Source organism: Camellia sinensis, chromosome 8 (genome assembly GCF_055761805.1).
Source record: "Camellia sinensis isolate YWXY chromosome 8, ASM5576180v1, whole genome shotgun sequence".
Lineage (NCBI taxonomy): Eukaryota > Viridiplantae > Streptophyta > Magnoliopsida > Ericales > Theaceae > Camellia > Camellia sinensis.
Window position 1 is genome coordinate 169,514,979 of NC_138968.1, and position 13,765 is coordinate 169,528,743.

A 13,765-nucleotide genomic window follows, 5' to 3' on the forward strand; every position below is an offset into this window, starting at 1 on the left:
ATTTTTTTATTTTTTATATATTGAGAATTTTTTTTAAATATAATGTTTATTTTTTTATTTTTTTATTTTTTTATTATTTTATATAAAAATAATTTAACAATTCCTCACTATTAATCTCCTCACTAACAATTTCTTTACTATTAATCCCTTCACTATCAATTTCCTCCGTTCTATCTCCCACAAACAAACGGGCCCAAGGGATTTCGACGACTTAAATACTGGCTCCAACCTCCTCTCTTTGGCACTAAAACAAACACCTTAAACACAATTAGCTAAACACGCCGTTGTTCTCTCTTCTTCTTCCGTCAATCTTCCATCTTCACTGAGTTTTTACGCATCATCATCAATGGCGGACGAAGTCATTCTCTTGGACTTCTGGGTTAGCCCTTTTACCGCGAGGGTGAAAATTGCCTTGGCTGAGAAAGGGTAGAGTATGAGTCCAGAGAAGAGGACCTGAGCAACAAGAGTCCACTGCTCTTGAAGATTAACCCTGTTCACAAGCAAGTCCCAGTGTTGATCCACAACGGCAAACCGGTGTGCGAGTCACTCATCATTGTTCAGTACATCCATGAAGTATGAAACCAAAAATCTCCATTGTTGCCTTGTGATCCTCACCAGCGAGCTCAAGCCAGGTTCTGGGCTGATTTTGTTGACAAGAAGGTGGGCCCTAACTCTTCCATATCTGTTTTACCTAACCACTGTTAAGTATTGATTTAAATATTGTGCCTACTTACCAACATTTAATTACTGTATGTTCTGCAGATATATAGTGGTGGGAAGTTGATGTGGTCGTCCACAGGTGAAGGCCAAGAAGCAGCAAAGAATGACCTCATGGGTGCTTGAAGCTGTTGGAAGGAGAGCTTGGAGACAAGCCTTATGTTAATGTAAATTGTAAATAGTAAATCACCCACTCCACCTACCACCTCCACTACCACCCACTCCACCTACCACCTCCACTTCACTCCACCTACACCTACACCTACTACCACATTTTCTTCTATATATAGGAATTGTAAATATAGCAACATATCAATCAATAATACAATTCTCGTTATACATTGAATTTTAAAATGGTATCAGAGCCAAGTTAAGAATTTAGTATTTTCGCTTCACCGGTGGGCGGCAACCTCGTCTTGGCCGCCCGCCGGACCTCGACCTAGTCCGCTAGTATTTTCTACACATACCTTGAAATTTCTTCGAGTCCATCATCACTGCCCCTCCTCTCACTGTTGTCCTCCTATACACCACCATCTCGGTCGTCTTCATCTACCACCCCTGTTGATCTTTCCCGGCGCTGCAGTCCCTTCACTCTGATCAACGGCTGGACACACACACCCTGCCGGACCGTCGTAGAACATTCTGGTTCGACTCTTTGTCTTCAGTGTTCTCCTCATCGCCGTCCGATTCGCCTACGTCGTCACCATCAGAGGCGAATCCTGCGATCTCGGAAGCTTCTGCTTCTTTTCCTCGCCGGAAAATCTCAACCTCATGATCGGCGTCCATCAGAAACAGTAATATCTGCAAAGAATAATCAGGCTCCAAGAAGGGCAGCTAAGCAAGCAAGAATATTATAAGACACGGTAATATCTGAAGAAGAACCATCAGCTTAGGCCCTGCTCCACCAAAATCTTCACGCTGTTGATTGCCATGCCCTCTTTATTTGGTGCCTTATCTTCATCCTTCTGCTCAGACTATTTTTTGCATGGATGCAAGCAAATTTTCCCACCATGTCTCACCCATACCTTTTTTTTATTATTATTATTTTTAAACCACTCTTCATCTCTGCCCCCACTCATCCCAATTTTTTTTTTTTTAATAATAATAATAAGAATAAAATAAAATAGATAAAGAAAACAGAGAATCAAAGACATCCACTTTACCTTGCTGCCATTGACGGAAAAGATGCACCGCCCATGAAAGAAATCATGCTGTTCTTATCTCTTTTCATTTTATTTATTTCTTTTTTTTAAAAGCACCTTTTGCCCACACCATATTCACACTTTTCTTTTATTTTTATATATTACAATCATGAACCACTCTGCTGTTGTTATTGGTGTTGAAGCAAAGCCTTAGGCCGTTGTATCTTCGCAATGGACCTCTGAACAAAATAAAATATAATAAAAACATATCAACATATCACCACACTGCCGCAGCCGAGGGAAAAGGGCAACACACACAACACTTGCTTTATTTATTTATTTATTTATTTATTTCTTTATTTATTTCTTTCTTTTCATTCCTTTATTTATTTATTTGTTTGTTCATCCACCGCCCACATCCCTTACTTTCTTTAAACCCACTTTTATTTTATTATCTACTTCACATACCCACTATGCTCCCTTTTTTATTTTTAAAACCCATCTTCTCCACTGCCCCATACTTATCATTCTTATTATTTTTATTATTATCACATGGGCGTGTTCCCCCTCTTAAAAAAAAAAAAAAAAAAAAAAAAAAAAAAAAAAAAAACCAACCAATTTACCAATTTGCACAACACCCATATTTTATTCATCTCCGGGATCAACCCCGATCACAATTGTACACAAAAAAAAAAAAAAAAAACAAACAAACAAACAAACAAACAAAACATCACCCACAAACAACCACACCCACAGTGGGATTTTTCTTCTCTACTCTGCCGCAGGTCTCTTCTTTTTGCCTCCGTCCTGGGCGGCCCTTGCCGGTGTTGCCTCCGTGTTTCCCGCTCCACTGGGCACGATCACTCCACCCTGCTCCTCCCCTACAGCATATGGCGGACCTCCAAATCGGAACATCACGGTGGCCTTCCGCTTCAGCTCCTTGTTTTCCGCCTTTAGCACACTTATCTCTGCTCGCGCATCCTTATACATGCGTTGGAACAGAGCCAGTTGGGCGTTTAACTGCTGCACCTCATTTGTCCTACTCTGCAGCCGGTGCGACAAGTTTGTGACTGCAGTCATGGTTTCCACACATGACTTCAAGGTATACTGATTGGCCTCAATATCAGTTTGCACCGCCATTTTTTGCTCCACAGACCGCATCGGAAAGTTCAACGGAGCAAACCCAGCGGTGTTTGGTTGAGGTTCACTGGCCACCACACCAGTTCTCTCTCCTGTGGACTCGTTGAGGTCGGGAAAGAGAGTGAGCAGCCCACGGGAAGACGAAGCCATTTTCTGGGCAATAGAATGTTCCAAAGTCTCTCTCTCAGAAACGGAAGAGTTTTTCCAAGGATTTTCGCAAGTTTTTTGTCTTCGCCTCTGCCTCCGCCTCAGCCTCCGTCTTGGTTAAATAGCCGAGGCCGCCACGCGTATCGCGCGCCACTTGACGCCAGACGACAAACGGGCACGCCAGCCAAGGCACTCACGTGCCTCGCCATCATATCTGGCACGCCTTTTTATGGATTGGGCACGCCTTTTGATGGCACGCCTTTTGACAGATTGGGCACACCTTTTGAGGACACGACTTTTGCGGGCTCGATATCTATATCCATGTATATCTTTTGGACAGCCTATATACACACTCATGCAGTGTCTTCTACAACGGTCAGCTTTATCACTCCCTTTGTTTCAACCTCAAATAGGTTTCTATCTTCACACCTATTTGAGTTTGAGGGGGGGTTATACACAATATCATGTATAAGTCGCTCATGGCGCACTCCCTAAGTCGCCCCCTTGGTGCACCACCACAACCATTCTACATCGGTCTGACACGACCACACAGTGTCTTCTACATCGGTCCGACATGACCCCGTAAACTGTCTCGCCATTGATTCCGGTCAGCTTCTACAACGGTCCGACATGACCCCGTAAACTGTCTTCTACAACGGTCCGACATGACCCCGTAAACTGTCCTGCTACACCAGTCCGACATGACCCCATAAACTGTCTTCTACATCGGTTTGACACGACCACACAGTGTCTGCTACATCGGTCCGACATGACCCCATAAACTGTCCCGACATTGATTCCGGTCAGCTGCTACATCGGTCCGACATGACCCCGTAAACTGTCTGCTACAACGGTCCGGCATGACTCCGTAAACTGTCTGCTACAACGGTCCGACACGACCATACCGTGTCTTCTACAACGGTCTGACACAACCATACAGTGTCTCCTATCCCATTTTTAATTTTATTTGTCAGCTTATTTTTTTATTTTGTTATTCTCTCCAAACTCAAGTTGGCTAGTACCTATCCTCCTTGAGTTTGAGGGGGGCTGTTAATGTAAATTGTAAATAGTAAATCACCCACTCCACCTACCACCTCCACTACCACCCACTCCACCTACCACCTCCACTTCACTCCACCTACCACCTACACCTACTACCACATTTTCTTCTATATATAGGAATTGTAAATATAGCAACATATCAATCAATAATACAATTCTCGTTATACATTGAATTTTAACACCTTATTTTGGGGGTAACACCTTTGGCTTTGTGGATGTGGCACTGATCCCATTGTACAACTTTTTCTGTACAACTGAGCAGCTTGGCAACTTCAGGACTGTGGCAGAGTGCCCTAAACTTGTTGCTTGGGGTCATAGGTGTATGGAAAAGGAGAGTGTGTCCAAGTCACTTCCTGACCACCACAAGCTCTCTGACGTCTTCTTGGGGCTCAAAAAGAATCTTGAGGCTAAGTAAATCTCTAGAAGAGTGTTTAATTGGAGTGTTATTGCTTATAGGAATGTTCTGTTTATGTTATACTTAATAACAAAAATGATTGAGAGCTCTAGAGGTGTTCTAATGGTGGAATCTATTATGTAATATAATGTTTATACTTGCTTTTTCATGTTTTTTTGTGTGTTTGTGTTTTGTTTTTTTTCCCCTCTATACCACATCACTAAAACTCATATTAAAACTCTAGTTTTAGAGTTCTCAATCACTTCTCCTTAAATGAAGAAAGAAACTTTTTGTTGTTTTAATTGAAAAAAATGCTTGATTTGATTGATATTAATAATCTGATTCACACAACTTTCATTTTATTGAAGCATATTAGAAGATCTTGTTCAGTATTTGAAGAAGTTAAACAAGATCTAATTGCTAAGTAATGCAGAGATACAAATTTTGCATTGCCCTCATAGATGGATAATTCTGTAATTTCTACTGTGGATGCTTTGAACAAACAACTACACATGTTCTTAAAGTTAGTGAAAGTGGTTGGTCAATGAATCTCCCACTGCCAAGTAATGTTTCTTCCCCCGGCCAAGTACTTTATATGAACACCAATCTGTTTGTGATGGAAAAGTCTGTAAATTGCAATATAATTACAAGACTAGAACTAATGAAACATCTCTTTTACTTCTATTTCCTTTGAAGATACTACTCATTTTTTGGTCCAAAGAAAATGTACTGATGAAAATTAAAGAACAAGTAGTTCATTTCCTCGAGTATATGGCTATGCAGTTTAGCACAGTAATGCATATATGAATGTCAATTTGAACTTGATATACAACTAGCAAATGTAGTCCACTTATTACATGCGGCCCTTGTCTCGATGCACTTCCAACTACGGAATTATATAAGAATTTTGAGGCATATGTGAAGCTTAAGATATGATTTAATAATTGAGAATGTATTAAGACAGAGAGACATAGAAATTTGAGGACAGAGAATCCTGTATTATTACATGTTGTATGACTCATAGAAACATCGTTATTACATGTTATATGACTCATAGAAACATCGATATAGCGCATGCTATCAAAATAACTTCAATTGTGCAAATAGAACTCCTTCATTATCATGCCAATAATGCTATCAAAATAACTTCAATTGTGCAACTATAACTTCTTTATTACCATGCCAATTGGAGACTAAACATATAGATACTGTCAAAGGCAGGCCACTCTACTCTACTCTGAACATCTTATTAAGCTTGACAACAAACTCATAGAGTTTTTCTAGGTCTTGAAGAGAGTTGGACACACTTTCCTTTTTGATACACCTTTTAGCCCATGCCACAAAAAGGGGGCACTCTGCTTCTATGCTGAAATTCCCAAATTTCTCCAATGTGTAAAACCTGCTATAAAATGGGACAAGTGCAATGTCAACCAACCCAAAGTTGTCACCACCAAAGTAGGGCTTGTCACCAAGCCCTCCCTCTAGCAACTTAAAGATCTCTATCAGTTCTCTTTTGGCTCTCTTGATCTTCTCCTTTACTCATCCATACCTTCTTACATGCTGCATAAATCTGTGCCAGGCCACACAGTTTCAACAAATTAGTTGGGAAAAAATAATAATAATTAGAAATACTAGAAAAATTAAGTGAAGATGAAATGCGTGGAGCAAATTTATTCTAAGTATGACTCACACTACACTAAATTTGAATTTACTTCATACACTTCATTTTTAGTGTACTTTATCTAGGTGCATAGTTTTTTCAATGAACCAACCACTGTGAGTATTTTGGGATAGGGGAGTGGAGATAGAGGATCATAATCGGTAAATATTATGCCTTCTGACTAACATTTACATGTGATATGTTATACAGATTTATAGCGCTGGGAGGCAGCTAATGTTTTCCACAGGCGAAGCCCAAGAAGCAGCAAAGAATGACCTCATAGGGTACTTGAAGGTGTTGGAAGGAGAACTTGGAGACAGGCCTTACTTTTGGGGAGAGACCTTTGGCATTGTGGATGTGGCATTGGTTCCATCTTATAGCTTTTTCTTTGCTTATGAGCAGTGTGGCAACTTCAACATTGTGGCAGAGTGCCCTGCACTTGTTGCTTGGGTTCATTGGTGTATGGAAAAGAAGCGTGTGTCAAAGCATCTTCCTGACCATCACAAATGTTGGAGCGCAAAAAGAGTCTCAAGGCTAAGTAAATCTCTAGACGAATGTTTGATTGAAGTGTTATACGTCGTACAGTTTCATAGTTCTCTTTTGGGATCCCATTTTATTTTTTCCTTTCAATCTCTAGATGTTATGCTTGCTTAAAGGGAATGTTTGTTTGTGTAATACTTGAAATAAAGAAGAGAACTTTTTTTGTTTTAATTGAAAGAGATCTGATTTGATGATTATTAATAATTTGATTTGCACAACTTCCATTTGATTGATACATACTAGAAGATCTTGTTCAGTATTTGATGAATTTGAATAGGATCAAATTGCTGTAATGAAGAGACACAAATTGTGCATTGCTCTCACAAATGGGTAATTCTTCAATTTCTAATTTGGATGCTTTCAATATGTTACAATAGTTAGTTAAAATGGTTGGTTGATGAATCTCCCACTGAATTATATCTCTTGTACTTCTATTTACTTTATACTAAAGAAAATACACTAATGAAGCACCACTTGACTTGGAAAATGTTTGAGGTGCAACACCAATTTCCAAAGGTGATTTTGTTTGCAAAATTAAAGTACATTTGTTACACAACATTGGAGTATATGGTTATACAGTCGAAACAATCATGCATATAGAAGTCAGTCAAATTTAAAATTTAGGATATACATTTGCAAATTTACTTATTTTCTTTTTTGTCTGAAACTTAATTTTTTATAATTTTCTCAGCAGAATGTCAAGGCCCGTTAATATTCTAGGTTTTCTTCCTCAATCAATGTGGGAAATTCCATCTTTGGATTCTTTGTACGTTCTTGAGTAATTAGTGTAGCAAAGTGACTACAAATCTAAAAAATTTTACTCAAAATTTATGTATAAATAACGATTAATGGTTCAAATTCATTTCACTCATAAACACCACACACTTCACCAGTTTAATTTCCATCTCTACAAAGTAATTCGGAAAAAAAAAATCTAGAATAAAATTATGAGTTAATAGAATTTCTCATAATATATATTAGGTACTAGGCATGTTTTATCATTACAAATAGAGAGAGGTTGCCTTGGGTTATGTTGTAAGTCAGTCCGGCTATATATTGTGTAAAAACAAAATTTATTGTAGTGAATTTTTATTTTAAAAACTATAGCTTCAAATTCTATATTGCATTCTCAGAATTTTCTTGGAAAAAAACGATCCACAATAAATGATTATATTAAAAAAGTTTTGAATATTCTAAACTTTTTAATTGTTTTAATTTAAATTTTAAAATATTAAAAAATTATGATTTGATTTATTGCCAAGATAAAACCTGAGAGTTTTTTGTAATTTCCTCTAATATAATTTTATTAATGTAATATGTTAGAACATTTTTAACCCTTCATTTTTTCTTTCATCAAATTTGAATTTGACAAAAAAATATTCAAAAATCATCTACAATCCTTTCATCAAATGTTCATCAAATCAAGAAATTTTTTTTTTTTAATCAAATTGTGAATTCATCAAATTTGAATTTGATGAAAATTTAAAAAGATGAAACATCAAAGATAATTTTTTTTTTAAATCAAATTTGAAGAAAAGAAAAATTGGGGATAAAAGGAAAACTTTTATAATACAATTGATAAAAATTTAATGAAAATATTAGAATAGTTCATATTAATTATTTTTTTATTCAAATTTAAAATTAAATTAGATAAAAAATAATAAAAAATTAAAAATTAACATAATTAACCAATTTAATTAATTATTTTTATAATGTGATGCAATATAGACCATGGACACATCATGTACCTCTTAATAGGGTACATTTGTAGACTTAATTTTTATTTTTTAAACACAATAATTCAAAAATAAGTTACATGGCAAACACGACTCTAGGAGTGTAAAAATAACCCACAGTTCAGGGGTAGCTTGAATCTCGTCTGTGGTTTGGGGTGAGTCCGGCCCATTTAGGCCCCGTTTCGGCTCAAGTCCAACCCGAGATCCTAGGCCTAGGACTGGACCATCACTTTGAATTTGAAGCCTCGCCCGACCCGCACTTAAGGCCCATTCAAGCCCCGACCCTAGGTCCAGTGTCTTTTTTTGTGAAAAATAATGAAATTTTAGTTGAAAAAAAAAAATTTGTTCATACCCGCCCAAGGCCAGAATACTCCTTAGGTCTGGACTTAATTTTCTAGCCCGTGAGTTGGCTTGGCCCCGAATTTTGACGAGAGTCCGCAAAACCTGACATGAGTCAGGCCGAACCAAATTTACACCTCTACATGACTGCACTAAAGTGTTTTTTAAAAATTGGACCCACACTCATAGGAAAAATTATTTATCAGTCTTGAAATATTACGTGATCATACTTCACAATAATTACAATTCATTATAAATTTTTTTATAGTTTTTAATTATTTAATATAAATTTATAAATTTCACTTCCATCACTAATCATAAAACAATTTTGATTGAGACCCCCAGTCTCCAATCACCACCACCACCACCACCACCACCACCAACCCCCCCTACACACGCGCGCCTAAAAATTGATCATTAGATCAAAAAATAAAAAATAAAAACAAATAAACAGACCAATCACAATTCACTGGACCCTGAGTCACCCCCAGTGGGAACTGGGGTATTTTTCATCATAAAACCATTACGCACAACAACCAACTTAAAAACAAATAAACAGAAAAATCACAATCCACTGGACCCTGGGTCACCCGCAGTGGGGACTGGGGCATTTTCCATCATAAAACCATTAGGCACAACAACCAGCCAATAAGTTCTCTGCCCATGGACAAAAATTCTTGACACACGCAATGACGATCTTTCCGAAGATACTAGAAAAATTGCATCCCCGAAATTCTACGAGGGATTTCAACGACTTTGGAACTGTTAAGTGATTATAATTTATTTTAGTTCTGGAGTATAATTTATTAGTGGTGACATGGATAGGCCCACAAGGCATACGGCCCACAGTAAACCACCCCAAACCCATCGCTTGGGACCAATGACATAACCCGGTTGGCAAAGCCCAGGACAGCTGGAGGCCATCTAGACATGGCGGGCCAATGACATTTGGGCACATGGCAGGTGGGACACGGGCCACATCAGCAGACAAAGATCTGCAGAGTTATTATCACAACACATCACCATTAATGCATCCCATCACAGCATTTATTACGACAGCACCCCCCCGCCGGAACAGAGCCTCCATCACCCTGAACAAGGTAAGCTACGGCACAGGCTTTCGGCGAAAGAAAGCACGTCACAAGAGACAGGAAAAATGATAACCAAAGAATATAAGCAAGGATAGGAGGACGAGAATAAGGTTAAGCTATCTCTCTCTCTCAATCCCTCTCTACACAGTTTTTCTCCTACTCCTTCCTCTACTAATTCTCACACCGGAGGGTTCACTGGAGGACTACCCCGTTCCCCTCTGGGCTTGCATGCAGGTCATTTGACGGAGTCATCCCCCTGAGCCAGAGTCTGAAGAGCCTGGACCAGTTCGACCCATCCACCCGGGAGGCAGAACCTTATCAATTGGCGCCGTCTGTGGGAACGTAGTGGTTTATTCGTGCGCTAGTTGTGTTCACTACCACCGGAGCCCCCCCTTCTCACCATCACCTTCCCCTCTTGCCCGTCCAGGTGTATGGTCATGACTAGGTCCATGGCTTCTCACCACAATGCCGCCGATCACCAAACAGATCCTTCTCACCCAACCAACCCACCACAATACATCATCGAACTCACCAACAGCATCAACCGCATGGCCGAGCAAAACCAGGCCCTGATCAATGCGTTACTCCAAAGAAACCCCCCCGTTCCACCTCCAAATATCCCACCCAACCAAGGAACCACCCCCAGCCATACTGCTCCACAACCCCCTCCGCCTAACCCAGAAGGTTCGCAGCCCCTTCCTCCCCAACACGAAAACCTACCACCTCCACCTCCACGCCCGCCAGTCGCGGCACTGGCTCCTGACGGGGAAGCTAGCAGTGTCCAGCCCCCATTGACCGACCATGGCGACAACATTCCCCTCTGGGACGCTGAAATCCGAGCTATGAAACTCCAACTACAAGGGGTCATGCAGAACATTTAGCACAAGCCCTCAGTCACCACCAACTCGCCTTTTGTTGCCTCCATCCGCGACAAACCATTGCCTGCCAAGTTCAAGATGCCTGCTGTAGACTCCTTCGACGGCACGACGGATCCAGTCGACCATCTGGAAACCTACCGCACCCTCATGATCCTCCATGCCTTCCCTGACGAGATCATGTGCCGAGCTTTTCCAGTGACACTAAAGGGATCAGCTCGGCTGTGGTGTAGCCAGCTACCGGTAGACTCCGTCTCCACCTTTCAACACCTCAGTGACTCCTTCCTGAGCCACTTTATTGGAGCCCAGCGTCAGAGGCGCCCAGCCACCCAGCTCCTTAACATTCGTCAGACTGAGGGGGAGTCGCTCCGCAGCTTTGTCACCCGCTTCAACACCGAAGCCCTTCAAGTAGCGGAGAATGACGACAAGGTCATCCTCACCGCCTTTATGGCCGGCCTGAGGTCGTCTGACTTCCTTTTCTCCCTCTCCAAAAACCCTCCGACCACCATGGCAGCTCTACTGTCCAAAGCCCAGAAATACATGAATGCTGAAGATTCCCTGGCCGCTCGGCAAGAGCCGACTCCTAAAAATCCGACTCCCAGAGAAAAGAGGAAAGACTCCGAGCCCAGAACCGCCTAGTATAATAGCCAAACACCCCACTATAATGACCGCCCCCCCCCCCGAACTGACCGGTCGACTCCGATCCGACCGCCCGGTCGGTTCGAGCGGTACACCCCTCTCAACTCCCCCATGGAGCACGTCCTCAATCAAATCCAGCGGGACTACCCCCTCAAATGGCCCCTACCATCCCGAAACCCTTCCACCCGGAAAGATCAGTCCAAATACTGCCGCTTCCACCAAGACCATGGCCATACCACCGACGAGTGCATTAACCTCAAAGACCAGATCGAGACCTTCATACGCCAGGGCCGTCTCAGCCGATTCACAGACCCCCGCCCCCCACAGAGGCACAGAACTGACCTTCCCAGGAACAATCGCCGACGCACACCACCCCGCCATCAAGCCCCACCAAACGAAGGCCACGATCGCCCCCCGCCACAGCCTCGGCCTCCGGGCAATCCCCCTCCACCAGTCGGAGAAATCAGAGTCATTTCGGGGGGCCTTGCTTGCGGGGGGCCATCCCGCTCGGCTCAGAAGGCAGAACTCAGAAAAATCAGGCAAGGCTCAGACAAAGCTGTGACGACGGTGGACCGACCTCCCAAACAGTCAAAACAATGGATCGAACCCATCACTTTCACTGACACCGACTGTGCAGGAGTCCGTTACCCACATGATGACCCCCTTGTCATTTCCGCCATCCTCTCCAACTACAAAGTCAGACGAGTCCTCATAGACAACGGCAGCTCCTCAGACATCATCTTCCTCAATTGCTTCCGCCAACTCAAGATCGGGGAGGAGAGCTTGTCCCCTCTCCAAACCCCTCTGGTCGGCTTCACCGGCGACCGAGTGACCTCCATCGGCTCCATCGATCTGCCTATCACCATCGGCGAGCACCCGCGGCAGACCACTAAGTTGCTCACCTTCCTTGTGGTCGACTGCCCCTCCGCCTACAACATTATCCTTGGCCGCACAGCCCTAAATGCCTTCCAAGCCATCACATCCACATATCATCTGGCCATAAAATTTCCTACCGATCTCGGTGTCGGAACTGTCAAAGGAGAACAAACCGTGGCCAGAGAGTGTTATGTCGCCTCACTCAAGGAAGTCAAGCTAAAGGAGGCCATGATCATCGACGGGCTTGACGTCCGAGACGAGGACGAGCTGGTCAGAGGTGAACCTGTAGAGGAACTTGTTGAAGTCAACATCGATCCCACCAACCCAATCAGAACCGCCAAGATCGGCAGTCAATTACCTGCCCAAGCCAAGGCCGACCTTACTGCTCTCTTAACAGAGCACAGAGATGTATTCGCCTGGACCCATTCTGACATGCCAAGCATCGACCCCTCCTTCATAACCCATCGCCTCAGCATCGAATCCCATTTTCGACCCCACCGCCAGAAGCAACGCATTTTCCATCCGGAGCGCAACACCCTTATAGCCGCCGAAGTTAACAAACTCCTCGAGGCCCAATTCATCAAAAATGTGGACTATCCAAGGTGGTTGTCCAATGTGGTCCTCGTCCGAAAACACAATGGCAAATGGCGGCTCTGTGTTGACTACTCTGACTTGAACCGAGCTTGTCCCAAAGACAGCTACCCCCTTCCTCGCATAGATTTGCTGGTCGACGCCACCGCCGGTCATCAAATGCTCAGCTTCATGGATGCCTTCTCTGGGTACAACCAAATCCTAATGCACACATCTGACCAGGAGCACACATCATTTATTACCGACCGAGGTACCTACCACTACTGTGTAATGCCGTTCGGATTGAAGAATGCTGGGGCCACTTATCAACGGCTGGTTAACACCGCTTTCCATCACCAAATAGGCCGCAATATGGAAGTTTACGTCGACGACATGCTAGTCCAAAGCAAATACTCCTCCGATCACCTTACTGATTTACGAGAGACCTTCGCCACCTTGCGCAAGTACCAGATGAAGCTCAACCCAGAGAAGTGCGCCTTCGGCGTAGGGTCTGGCAAATTTTTGGGCTTTATGGTCAGCCAGCGCGGCATCGAAGCTAACCCTGAGAAGATCAAAGCCTTGGTTGAGATGCAGTCGCCTCGGACGGTCAAAGAGGTTCAGAGACTCACCGGTCGGGTGGCGGCCCTCAACCGCTTCATCTCCCGTGCGATAGATAAGTGCTTACCCTTCTTCAAAGTTCTTCGGCAGACTTTTGAATGGACAACTGAATCCGAAGAGGCCTTCCAACAGTTAAAGCAATGCATGGCCAACCCCCCCTTCTCTCCCAAGCTATCACGGGCGAACCCCTCTTCCTCTACCTAGCAGTGTCGGGAACCG

At 42.7% G+C, this 13,765-nt stretch overlaps 1 long non-coding RNA gene across 1 annotated transcript; it reads right to left on the reverse strand.

Annotated features, from left to right (window-relative positions):
• Nucleotides 1-760: 760 nt before the first annotated feature.
• LOC145797510 (uncharacterized) lies at nt 761-8,144 on the reverse strand. The gene is made up of 2 exons (XR_014339058.1): nt 4,391-8,144; nt 761-873 (listed from the first exon to the last, which is right to left on the reverse strand). It is a non-coding gene; the product is annotated as an uncharacterized LOC145797510 (long non-coding RNA).
• Between the last annotated feature and the right edge of the window lie 5,621 nt (nt 8,145-13,765).